An 11,479-nucleotide genomic window follows, 5' to 3' on the forward strand; every position below is an offset into this window, starting at 1 on the left:
AAAGAAAATTATAGACCTATATCCCTCATGAATGTAGATGCAAAAATCCTCAAAAAAATTGTAGCCAATAGAATTCAACAACATATCAAAAAAATAATTCACCATGACCAAGTCGGATTCATACCAGGTATGCAGGGATGGTTCAACATTAAACCCCAAAAAACCAAACCCAGTGCTGTCGAGTCGATTCTGACTCATAGCAACCCTACAGAACAGAGTAGAACTGCCCCAAGGAACACCTGGCAGATTTGAACTGCCGACCCCTTGGTTAGCAGCCGTAACACTTAACCACTACGCCACCAGAGGAAAACAATTAATGTAATCCACCACATAAATAAAACAAAAGACAAGAATCACATGATTTTATCAATTGATTCATTTGTCAAAGTTCAACATTCATTCATGATAAAAACTCTCAGCAAAATAGGAATACAAGGAAAATTTCTCAGCATAATAAAGGGCATTTATACAAAGCCAACGGCCAACATCACCCTAAATGGAGACAGCCTGAAAGCATTCCCATTCAGATCGGGAACCAGACAAGGATGCCCTATATCACCACTCTTATTCAACATTTTGCTGGAAGTCCTACCTAGAAGTCCTAGCCAGAGCAATCAGGCTAGATAAAGAAATAAAGGGCATCCAGATTGGCAAGGAAGAAGTATCTCTACTATTTGCAGATGACATGATTTTATACACAGAAAACCCTAAGGAATCCTCCAAAAAACTACTGAAACTAATAGAAGAGTTCACCAGAGTATCGGGATACAAGATAAACATACAAAACTCAGTTGCATTCCTCTACACCAACAAAAAGAACATCGAAGAGGAAATCACCAAATCAATGCCATTTACAGTAGCCCCCAAGAAGATAAAATACTTAGGAATAAATCTTACCAGAGATGTAGAACACTTATACAAAGAAAACTACAGTACACTTTTGCAAGAAACCAAAAGAGACATAAGTGGAAAAACACACCTTGCTCATGGATAGGAAGACTTAATGTTATAAAAATGTATGTTCTACCAAAAGTCGCCTATACATTTAAAGCAATTCTGATCCAAATCCCAACGACGTTCCTTAATGAGATGGAGAAACAAATCACCAACTTCATATGGAAGGGAATGAGGCTCCAGATAAATAAGGCATTACTGAAAAAGAAGAACAAAGTGGGAGGCCTTACTTTACCTGATTTTAGAACCTATTTTACCCCCACAGTAGTCAAAACAGCCTGGTACTGCTACAACAACAGATACCTAGACCAATGGAACAGAATTGAGAATCCAGACATAAATCCACCCACATATGAGCAGTTGATATTTGACAAAGGCCCCAAAACAGTTAAATGCAGAAAAGACAGCCTTTTTAACAAATGGTGCTGGCATAACTGGATATCCATCTGCAAAAAAATGAAACAAGACCCATACCTCACTCCATGCACAAAAACTAACTCAAAATGGATCAAAGACCTAAATATAAAATCTAAAACGATAAAGATCATGGAAGAAAAAATAGGGACGACATTAGGAGCCCTAATACATGGCATAAACAGTATATAAAACATTATAAGGAATGTAGAAGAAAAACTGATAACTGGGAGCTCCTAAAAATCAAACACCTATGCTCATCCCAATATTTCACCAAAAGAGTAAAAAGACTACCTACAGACTGAGAAAAAGTTTTTAGCTATGACATTTCTGATCAGCACCTGATCTCTAAAATCTACATGATACTGCAAAAACTCAACTGCAAAAAGACAAATAACCCAATTAAAAAATGGGCAAAAGATACGAATACACACTTCACTAAAGAAGACATCCAGGTAGCTAACAGATATATGAGGAAATGTTCGTGATTATTAGCCATTAGAGAAATGCAGATCAAAACTACAATGAGATTTCATCTCATTCCAACAAGGCTGGCATTAATCCAAAACACACAAAATAATAAATGTTGGAGAGGCTGTGGAAAGACTGGAACACTTCTACACTGCTGGTGGGAATGTCAAATGGTACAACCACTTTGGAAATTGATTTGGCGCTTCCATAAGAAGCTAGAAATACAGGTACCATACAATCCAGCAATCCCACTCCTTGGAATATATCCTAGAGAAATAAGAGCCTTCACAGGAACAGATATATGCACACCCATGTTTATTGCAGCACTGTTTACATTAGCAAAAAGATGAACGCAACCAAGGTGCCCATCAATGGATAAATAAATTATGGTATATTCACACAATGGAATACTACCCATCGATAAAGAACAGTGAGGAATCTGAAACATTTCATAACGTAGAGAAACCTGGAAGGCATTATGCTGAGTGAAATTAGTCAGTTGCAAAAGGACAAATATTGTATAAGACCACTATTATAAGAACTTGAGAGATAGTTTAAACTGAGAAGAAAACATTCTTTTGTGGTTACGAGAGGGGGAAGGGAGGGAGGGTAGGAGGGGGCATTCACTAATTAGTCGATAAGAACTACTTTTGGTGAAGGGAAAGATATTGCACAATTCAGGGGAGGTCAGCACAATTGGATTAAACCAAAAGCAGTTTCCTGAAGAAACTGAATGCTTCAAAGGCCAGCGTAGCAGGGGCATGGGTCTGAGGACCATGATTTCAGGGGACATCTAAGTCAATTGGCATAATAAAATCTATTAACAAAACATTCTGCATCCCACTTTGAAGAGTGCGGTCTGAGGTCTTAAACGCTAGCAAGCAGGCATCTAAGAAGCCTCAACCCACCTGGATCAAAGGAGAATGAAGAACACCAAGGGCACAAGGTGATTACTAGCCCAAGAGACAGAAAGGGCCACATGAACCAGGGACTACATCATCCTGAGACCAGAAGAACTAGATGGTGCCCGGCTACAACCGATCACTGCCCTGACAGGGAACACAACAGAGAGCCCCTAAGGGAGCAGTGGGATGCAGATCCCAAATTCTCATAAGACCAGACTTAATGGTCTGACTGAGACTAGAGGGACCCCGGTGGTCATGGCCCCCAGACCTTCTGTTCGCCCAGGACAGGAACCATTCCTGAAGCCAAGTCTTCAGACATGGATTGGAGCAGAGAATGGGTTGGAGAGGGATACCGGTGAGGAGTGAGCTTCTTGGATCAGGTGGACACTTGAGACTATGTTGGCATCTCCTGCCTGGAGGGGAGATGAGAGGGTGGAGGGGGTTAGAAGCTGGCGAAATGGACACGAAAAGAAGAGTGGAGAGAGAGAGCAGGCTGTCTTATTAGGGGGAGAGTAAATTGGGAGTGTGTAGCAAGGTGTATGGAAACCCTGGTGGTGTAGTGGTTAAGTGCTATGGCTGTTAACCAAAGGGTCAGGAGTTCAAATCTGCCAGGCACTCCTTGGAAACTCTATGGAGCAGGTCTACTCTGTCCTGTAGGGTCGCTATGAGTCAGAATCAACTCAGCGGCACTAGGTTTGGTTTTTTTGGTTTAGCAAGGTGTATATGGGTTTTTGTGTGAGAGACTGATTTGATTTGTAAACTTTCACTTAAAGCACAATAAAAATTATTAAAAAAAAGAGGATTACGGTGCAATTGTAACACCACCTGGTGTGTGGCCTCCACCACCTTTTATCTCACAAGAGATGAGAGGGAAGCAAGCAGAGAGTTGGGGACCTCATACCACCAAGAAAGCAGCACCAGGAGCAGAGCACCATCGTTTGGACACAGGGTCCCTGTGCCTGAGAAGCTCCTCGACCAGGGGAAGATAGAAGACAAGGACCTTCCTCCAGAGCCGACAGAGAGAGAAAGCCTTCCCCTGGAGCTAACACCCTGAATCTGGACTTGTAACCTACTAGACTGTGAGAAAATCAATTCTCTTCGTTAAAGCCATCCACTTGTGGTATTTCTGTTACGGCAGCACTAGATGACTAAGACTACTAGAGCCAGAATAGACACCAGTACTCCATTTAATCACAAATTTTATATCATAGGTGCCTAATATTGACAGATCAGTGCAACAGAATACACATTTCAGAAATAGATTCTTGAACTTAATATGAGAAAGGAATATTAAAAGCCAATAAAGAACCAATTATCCTAACAAAGCTCTTGAAAAAATTAGCTACTTTCAAATGTCACTCACCTGACCCCTTATACTAAAATGGGAAAAACAGCCATAAAAATATCCTTTTGGTTATACCATTAGCAAAAATTAATACCATGAGAATATTCAATGCCAGGATTGATGCATTGGGAGAACTTTCAAACTCCTGGTGGAAATGTGAAAACAATTTAAAAATTTTTATCAAAAATTAAAAAAAAAAACTTCATTCTCTCTAGGCTAGTACTTTAACTTCTAATAACTCATTTTAAGGTAATAGTTTGAAATTTTCTGAAAAAGGTGCTCGTATTATTTACACTGAAAAAAAAAAGGAAACAAACACTTGTTCAGTGGAATGGTTCATTCAACTGATACGGCAGAGCCCTTGGTGGGTGGAGTATTACAAAGACATTAAATTTGAGGTCTGTGAAGAGATTTTAATGATATGGAGAAATCCTGAGAAAGAGTGAAGCATAATGGTTAAAAGCTTGAGTTTTGCAGTTAAATAACTCAAACAAAACCAAACCCATTGCTGTTAAGTCATTTCCAACTCATAATGGCCCTACAGGGCAGAGCAGAACTGCCCCATAGGGTTTCCAAGGAGCAGCTGGTGGATTCAAACTGCTGACCTTTTGGTTGGCAGCCAAACTCTTGACCACTATGCCACCAGGGCTCCTTGGAGTTAAATAGAATTATTTAAATCTTCTTTCTGCTATTTACAGCTGTGTGACCTTGATCAAGTTGCTTAACCTTTCTAAACCTGTTATCTATTTAAAAGAAGGAAAAGAAAAAAAAGGAGGGGGTGATTATTATGAAAAATAAATTTTAAATCCATCCACATATGAACACCTGATATTTGAAAAAGGCCCAGTGTCAGTTAATTGGGGAAAAGATAGTCTTTTTAACAAATGGTGCTGGCATAACTGGATATCCATTTGCAAAAAAGTGAAACATGACCCATACCTCACACCATGCACAAAAACTAACTCCAAGTGGATCAAAGACCTAAACATAAAGACTAAAACAATAAAAATCATGGAAGAAAAAATAGGGACAACGTTAGGAACCCTAATACAAGGCATAAACAGAATAGAAAACATTACTAAAAATGACGAAGAGAAACCAGATAACTGGAAGCTCCTAAAAATCAAACACCTATGCTCATCTAAAGACTTCACCAAAAGAGTAAAAAGACCACCTACAGATTGGGAAAAAAATTTCAGCTATGACATCTCTGACCAGCGCCTGATGTCTAAAATCTATATGATTCTGTTAAAACTGAACCACAAAAAGACAGACAACCCAATCAAAAAGTGGGCAAAGGATATGAACACACACTTCACTAAAGAAGATATTCAGGCAGCTAACAGATACATAAGAAAATGCTCTCGATCATTAGCCATTAGAGAAATGAAAATTAAAACTAGGATGAGATTCCATCTCACTCCAACAAGGCTGGCATTAATCCAAAAAACAAAATAAGAAATGTTGGAGAAGCTGCGGAGAGACTGGAACTCTTATACACTGCTGGTGGGAATGTCAAATGGTACAACCACTTTGGAAATCTATCTGGCGTTTTCTTAAAAAGTTAGAAATAGAACTACCATACAACCCAGAAGTCCCACTCCTCGGAATATACCCTAGAGAAATAAGAGCCTTTACACGAACAGATATATGCACACCCATGTTTATTGCAGCACTGTTTACAAAAGCAAAAAGCTGGAAGCAACCAAGCTGTCCATCAACGGGTGAATAGTTAAATAAATTATGGTATATTCACACAATGGAATACTACGCATCGATAAAGAACAGTGAGGAATCTGTGAAACATTTCATAACATGGAGGAACCTGGAAGGCATTATGCTGAGTAAAATTAGTCAGATGCAAAAGGACAAATACTGTATAAGACCACTATTATAACATCTTGAGAAATAGTATAAACTGAGAAGAACACATTCTTTTGTGGTTACAAGCGGGGGGAGGAAGGGAGGGTGGGAGAGGGTTATTTACTGATTAGTTAGTAGGTAAGAACTACTTCAGGTGAAGGGAAGGACAATTCTCAATATAGGGAAGGTCAGCTCAACTGGACTGGCCCAAAAGCAAAGAAGTTTCCAGGATAAACTGAATGCTTCGAAGGTCAGCGGAGCAAGGGTGGGGGTTTGGGGACTTCTAAGTCAATTGGCAAAATAAATTCTATTATGAAAGCATTCTGCATCCCACTTTGAAGTGTGGCGTCTCGGGTCTTGAATGCTAACAAGCGGCCATCTAAGATGCATCAGTTGGTCTCAACCCACCTGGATCAAAGGAGAATGAAGAACACCAAGGTCACACAATAACTATGAGCCCGAGACAGAAAGGGCCACATGAACTAGAGACTTACATCATCCTGAGACCAGAAGAAGTAGATGGTGCCCGGCCACAACCAGTGACTGCCCTGACAGGGAGCACAACAGAGAACCCCTGAGGGAGCAGGAGAACAGTGGGATGCAGACCCCAAATTCTCATAAAAAGACCAGACTTAATGGTCTGACTGAGACTAGAAGAATCCCGGCAGTCATGGTCCCTAAACCTTCTCTTGGCCCTGGACAGGAACCATTCCCGAAGACAACTCATCAGACATGGAAGGGACTGGACAATGGGTTGGAGAGAGATGCTGATGAAGAGCGAGCTACTTGTATCAGGTGGACACTTGAGACTGTGTTGGAATCTCCTGTCTGGAGGGGAGATGGGAGGGTAGAGAGGGTTAGAAACTGGCAAAACGGTCATGAAAGGAGAGACTGGAAGGAGGGAGGGTAAATGCGAGTATGTAATAAGCTTGTATGTGACAGACTGACTTGATTTGTAAACTTTAAGTCATAGCACAATAAAAATTATTTTAAAAAAATCACACCTTGATTCATTGGCTGAATTGAGGTTGAAGTGTTGTTATTGGGAAAGAACATACATTTTATTCGCCTATCCTCACTGGTTAGTGCTTCTGCAGAAAGGTGAGCTGGGGAATTATCCAGAAGTAACAATGAACTGACTTCTTCTTCATGAAACCTCAGGATGTTAAGTTGAAAACTCCTGACCTCTGGAACAAAGTTTTGAAAGAACCATTCTGAAAACAATTCTCTGGTGAACCAAACATCTTTACTAGGTTTATATATCATAGGTAATGCACTTTTCCACTTTTGGGCAGCTTTGATTTTCCAATTACGACTGACTTTAACTTATGAGTTCCATCTGTATTTGCACTCAAAAAGGCAGACCACTGTTCTTTATTTTCTTCCCTGGCATGCAGATATCTTTTCTGCTTGCCTGAGTGTCTTCTGGCATTGATTTCCAAAAGAGGTCAGTCTCATCCCCACTGTATAGCTGAGCTAGACGCAATTGGAAAGTTTTTGTTGAAATGGCTCAACGCTTTCTGAAGCTGAACTTAAGACTTCTTCTCCATATACTTTTTGGTTCCCAATTGCATGCCTATTTCGAAACCTAAAAAGCCAACCAGTGCTGGCTTTGAAGTCCGTTCGTCCAAAACACTGTGTGAATCTTTCAGCAGCTGCCTGAAGCTCCACGCCTCTAATGGGAACACCAGCTGAACGTTTCTGTTGGTACCACATGTAGACTGCACTGTCCACATCGCCATATTTGGCTCCCGTTTCTTTTTTCTCTTCTCAGCCCCTACTAATGGCATATCCTACTTAAGTACAAAGTCCAAAATCAATTTCTTATTCTATTTAATGTCATACAATGTTGATTTACTGATTGCAAATTCATCCATTACACTTTTAAGAGATCTTCTGGCTTCAATCCTACTCAGAACTTTCATTTTCTCTTCCAAATTTAGTGTTGTATATTTCCCTCTCTTATTCATACTGAATTTGATTCAGATAACCAACAAAAGAAAAAAGCCCTACTGAACTGAAAAAAAAATTTTTTTTTTTTTTTGTAAACTAGCTCAAAGCCCCAGAAGGTACAGGCATTTGTACTGGAAAGTAATTAAAAGAGATGAAGGCTCATGATTGAAGTGCTAATCTAGAGGTAAGTCTTATAAACTCAGAAAGATGCCATTGCCAAAGGTTCTGTATGGCTGTTGCTCCTATAAGACATGGATGGTCACTGGAAATCCCCCTGCTCCTTTTCTCCTTTGACAGATACAGCAGCATCAATCAAGAACAGAAATACATGCATACTTTTCCTAACTCAACAAAGGAAAAGGGATAAAAGGAAGACAAGAAGGCATTGAGGGAGGTGTACCCCCAAGAACAGACCCAGGTGGTAAAGTCTCAATAAAAAATAGTGCTTGAGAAGAAGGGATTATGAAAGACTTAAAGTCAAAAATGATCTTGTATAGCAGAGATGGAGTGTGGCTTTTCCCCTTCCAAAATGACTTGATTTTACCTCACTGCCAAAAAAGAAAATGGTGCTCATATTTCTCTGTAAGTAGTGTTCACTGGGCAGCAATCCATCTATCTAAAGACTCCAAGCTATAAGAACCCTGACATTTGGATGTCTGGAGAGCTGGAATTTAAGAATACTTGTGTAGAGTCTTGAGGTGAAGAAGAAAATTAGTAAGTTCTGTTGAACAACTTTTATTGGATTCAATCCACCATTCTCAGTATCTGAGCTTTAACTTGAATATCTCTTATGCTTACCAAGGTAATCTCTAAGTATGTAAATAATTTGTTAGTGGCACTTTTCTCCTCTCAAATCTTCCTTGTAGACATCTGGTGTATTCTCAAGTGTTATTCTTCACTGAAACTGTTCTTATTTGGGATATTACCAAGTTTCAGAATCATGGGAGTTCTTAGCAAGGAGTCTAAAAGTGTTAAAAATATTTTTCCATAGTTTCTTGCTTTTCACTTGTTTTCCTAAATTTACTTAGCATTTTAAGTAATGTATTTTTCATATTTGAGACTTTACTTGATTTATCTTTAATGTAGGTTTTGCTTAATTTGAAATAAGACTTAACTTTCACACTGCCTAAAGAAATTTAAAAGGTTTCTCCTCTGGTGTTTCTGATCAGTTGTTTCCCATAAATCATTTCCATAGCTCTGTGTCCTCAAATATTCCTTTCAGGTCCTGGTGCTGTCCAATGCCATTGCAGGTCCTTAGAAATCTCCTATTCTAGGTTAGTTTCATGGTTCTCATTCCAGATACCCAACTTCATGGGCAGAAATAAAAACTGCCACTTTTTTCCATTCCAGGTGCTATGAAGAAAGAAAAGTATGTCAGATAAATGAGGAAAATAATTCGTATCTCAGTTATCTTTCTTTTCCTTTAAAGGCAGAGCCTAACTGGCTTTCATTCATTCCCCAGCTACATAGAGCTTTCTCGTCTTTTGTCTAAGACCCCAAACGAGTCCAAACCTTTGTTTTTTCTCTCACATTTGTTGCAAGAAATGCCAACTTTGTATTATGGAGCACTAAAGGATAGTAAAAGAATATGATAGTAACTAGAGTGTGGAGGGAGTGACAGCCTAGGATCAAGTAACTTTCTAAAAGAAGCAGTTATAACTAAGGCAGTTACTAAGTGATAACTATTGTAAATTCGGGGGTATTTTTAGCCACTAGCAACACCACTAACTCCAGCTAGTCATCCACCAAAAATATTCAGTCCACCATGGCAGTTGGGTTGTCTCAGAATAAACTCAATGCACTTGACTTCACTGCTTCCCAGCTGCACATTCATCATTTCCACAACACTGCCCAGGCAGTGGAAGATCAAGTCAAAAAGAAGGACTCGGGACTTCTGTGGGCTCTACAGGAAGAGTAGCCAACTATGGCACCAAACCTCAAACAATGAAAATCATCAGTGGTCCTCATTCACTATTCACCATTTGTGTGTTGCTTCCACAGGGTCTCCCATACTCCCTCAGTCATCTCCCTATCAATGAATCTGGCCTGTCAATGACATCCAAAGGCACTACTTGGCACTGCTGGCAGCACTTCATTTATTCACTTTGATAAATTCTATGCTCATTGTTGGGCCAGGTGATGAGGATCTCAATGCTAAGTAAGGGCATTACTGTCCACTGGTTCTGAGATACTGGGAATAATAATTATTTTTTGAAGAAATTAAGTTCCAATCTGACTGAGAGCCTAAGGAAGTGAACCTACTCTGTCACATATTTAAGTGACTTTGGCAGATGCTCATTATTATTGCCTCGCTTTAATTCCCTTTCCCTTATTCAAAAAGAATCAAAATCTATGCCTCAGAGGAGTATAACACCTTATTATCCAAAAACAAAAACAGCATAATGGACTTGAATGGTCTTGTAATGACCTCCCACCTTCTTTCTTGCTTTAAACTTACGTCCAGATAAACTGCGCTATTTAAGAAACCTCCCTCAAAAACCCTCAAGTGGCGCTCCATGGTCTATTTTATTAAATATAATCGTTTCATTCCCATTCAAAGCACTCCACAATATGGTCCATGCAAACTTATTTTCTAACTTTGTTTTTTACTCTTGCCCTACGTGGAGCCCAATCGCATCCGTAAAATGGACTACAGATCTTCCCACAATCAAGCCTTTGCCCTTATCAATCCCTCAGCCTGGAATGTGTCCCCACTCCCTGTTGTGGGCAAAATCCCTCAAGGTCATTTATAAATATCCCCAACCACAAATCAACTTTTATGTCCTTGGAATTCTCATACCGTTCAGCTCATGTCTTACCTTTTACTACCTTGTTGCTGACAGTCATGAAAATGTCTTAGTCCTTTTACTGTATTACTTGAGGACAGATTTTTTTTCCTATCCAGCTCTTAACACTGGCTACACATAGTACACTTAATAATCCCTTGACTGGTATAGGCTGACACTGAAAACACTGATAATTAGTAAATACTCACTACCTCATACACTCAGATTCTTATAAATATGATTCAGTAAATATTTATGGGATGCCTACCCTACCCAGAAGGCACCCAGGTGGTGCAATGGTCAAGCACTAGGCTGCTAACCAAAAGGTTGGCGGTTGGAACTCACCAACCCCTCCTGGAGGAAAATGCGGCAGTCTGCTTCTGAAATGATTCACCACCTTGTAAACCCTATGGGACAGTTCTGTGCTGTCCTATAGGGTCCTATAAGGTCGCCATAACTCAGCCGCATTGGGTTTGCTTTTTTTGGTTTGTTTTTCGTTTTAACCTTACTCAGAGCACTATACTAGACACAGTGGGAGATAAAAACAAGGTCCCTGTCCTCGTGTGAAGCATACTGTGGTGGAAAAAGTGCAAGATATGACAACAGGAAACCTAATTTCCAGTCTAGGATCTGCCACTGGTAACCGATGTGACGGTGAGCAAGTCACTTCCTAAGGTCTCAACTTTTCTATTTGTCAAGGAGAAATATAAATGCAGCCTATTTCACAAGCTAAAACTTACTCACAAGAAAGTAACAATCGTTTTGATGGGCGCCACGCGAATCAGAAA

The sequence above is a fragment of the Loxodonta africana genome, chromosome 12 (genome assembly GCF_030014295.1).
Source record: "Loxodonta africana isolate mLoxAfr1 chromosome 12, mLoxAfr1.hap2, whole genome shotgun sequence".
Taxonomy (NCBI): Eukaryota; Metazoa; Chordata; class Mammalia; order Proboscidea; family Elephantidae; genus Loxodonta; species Loxodonta africana.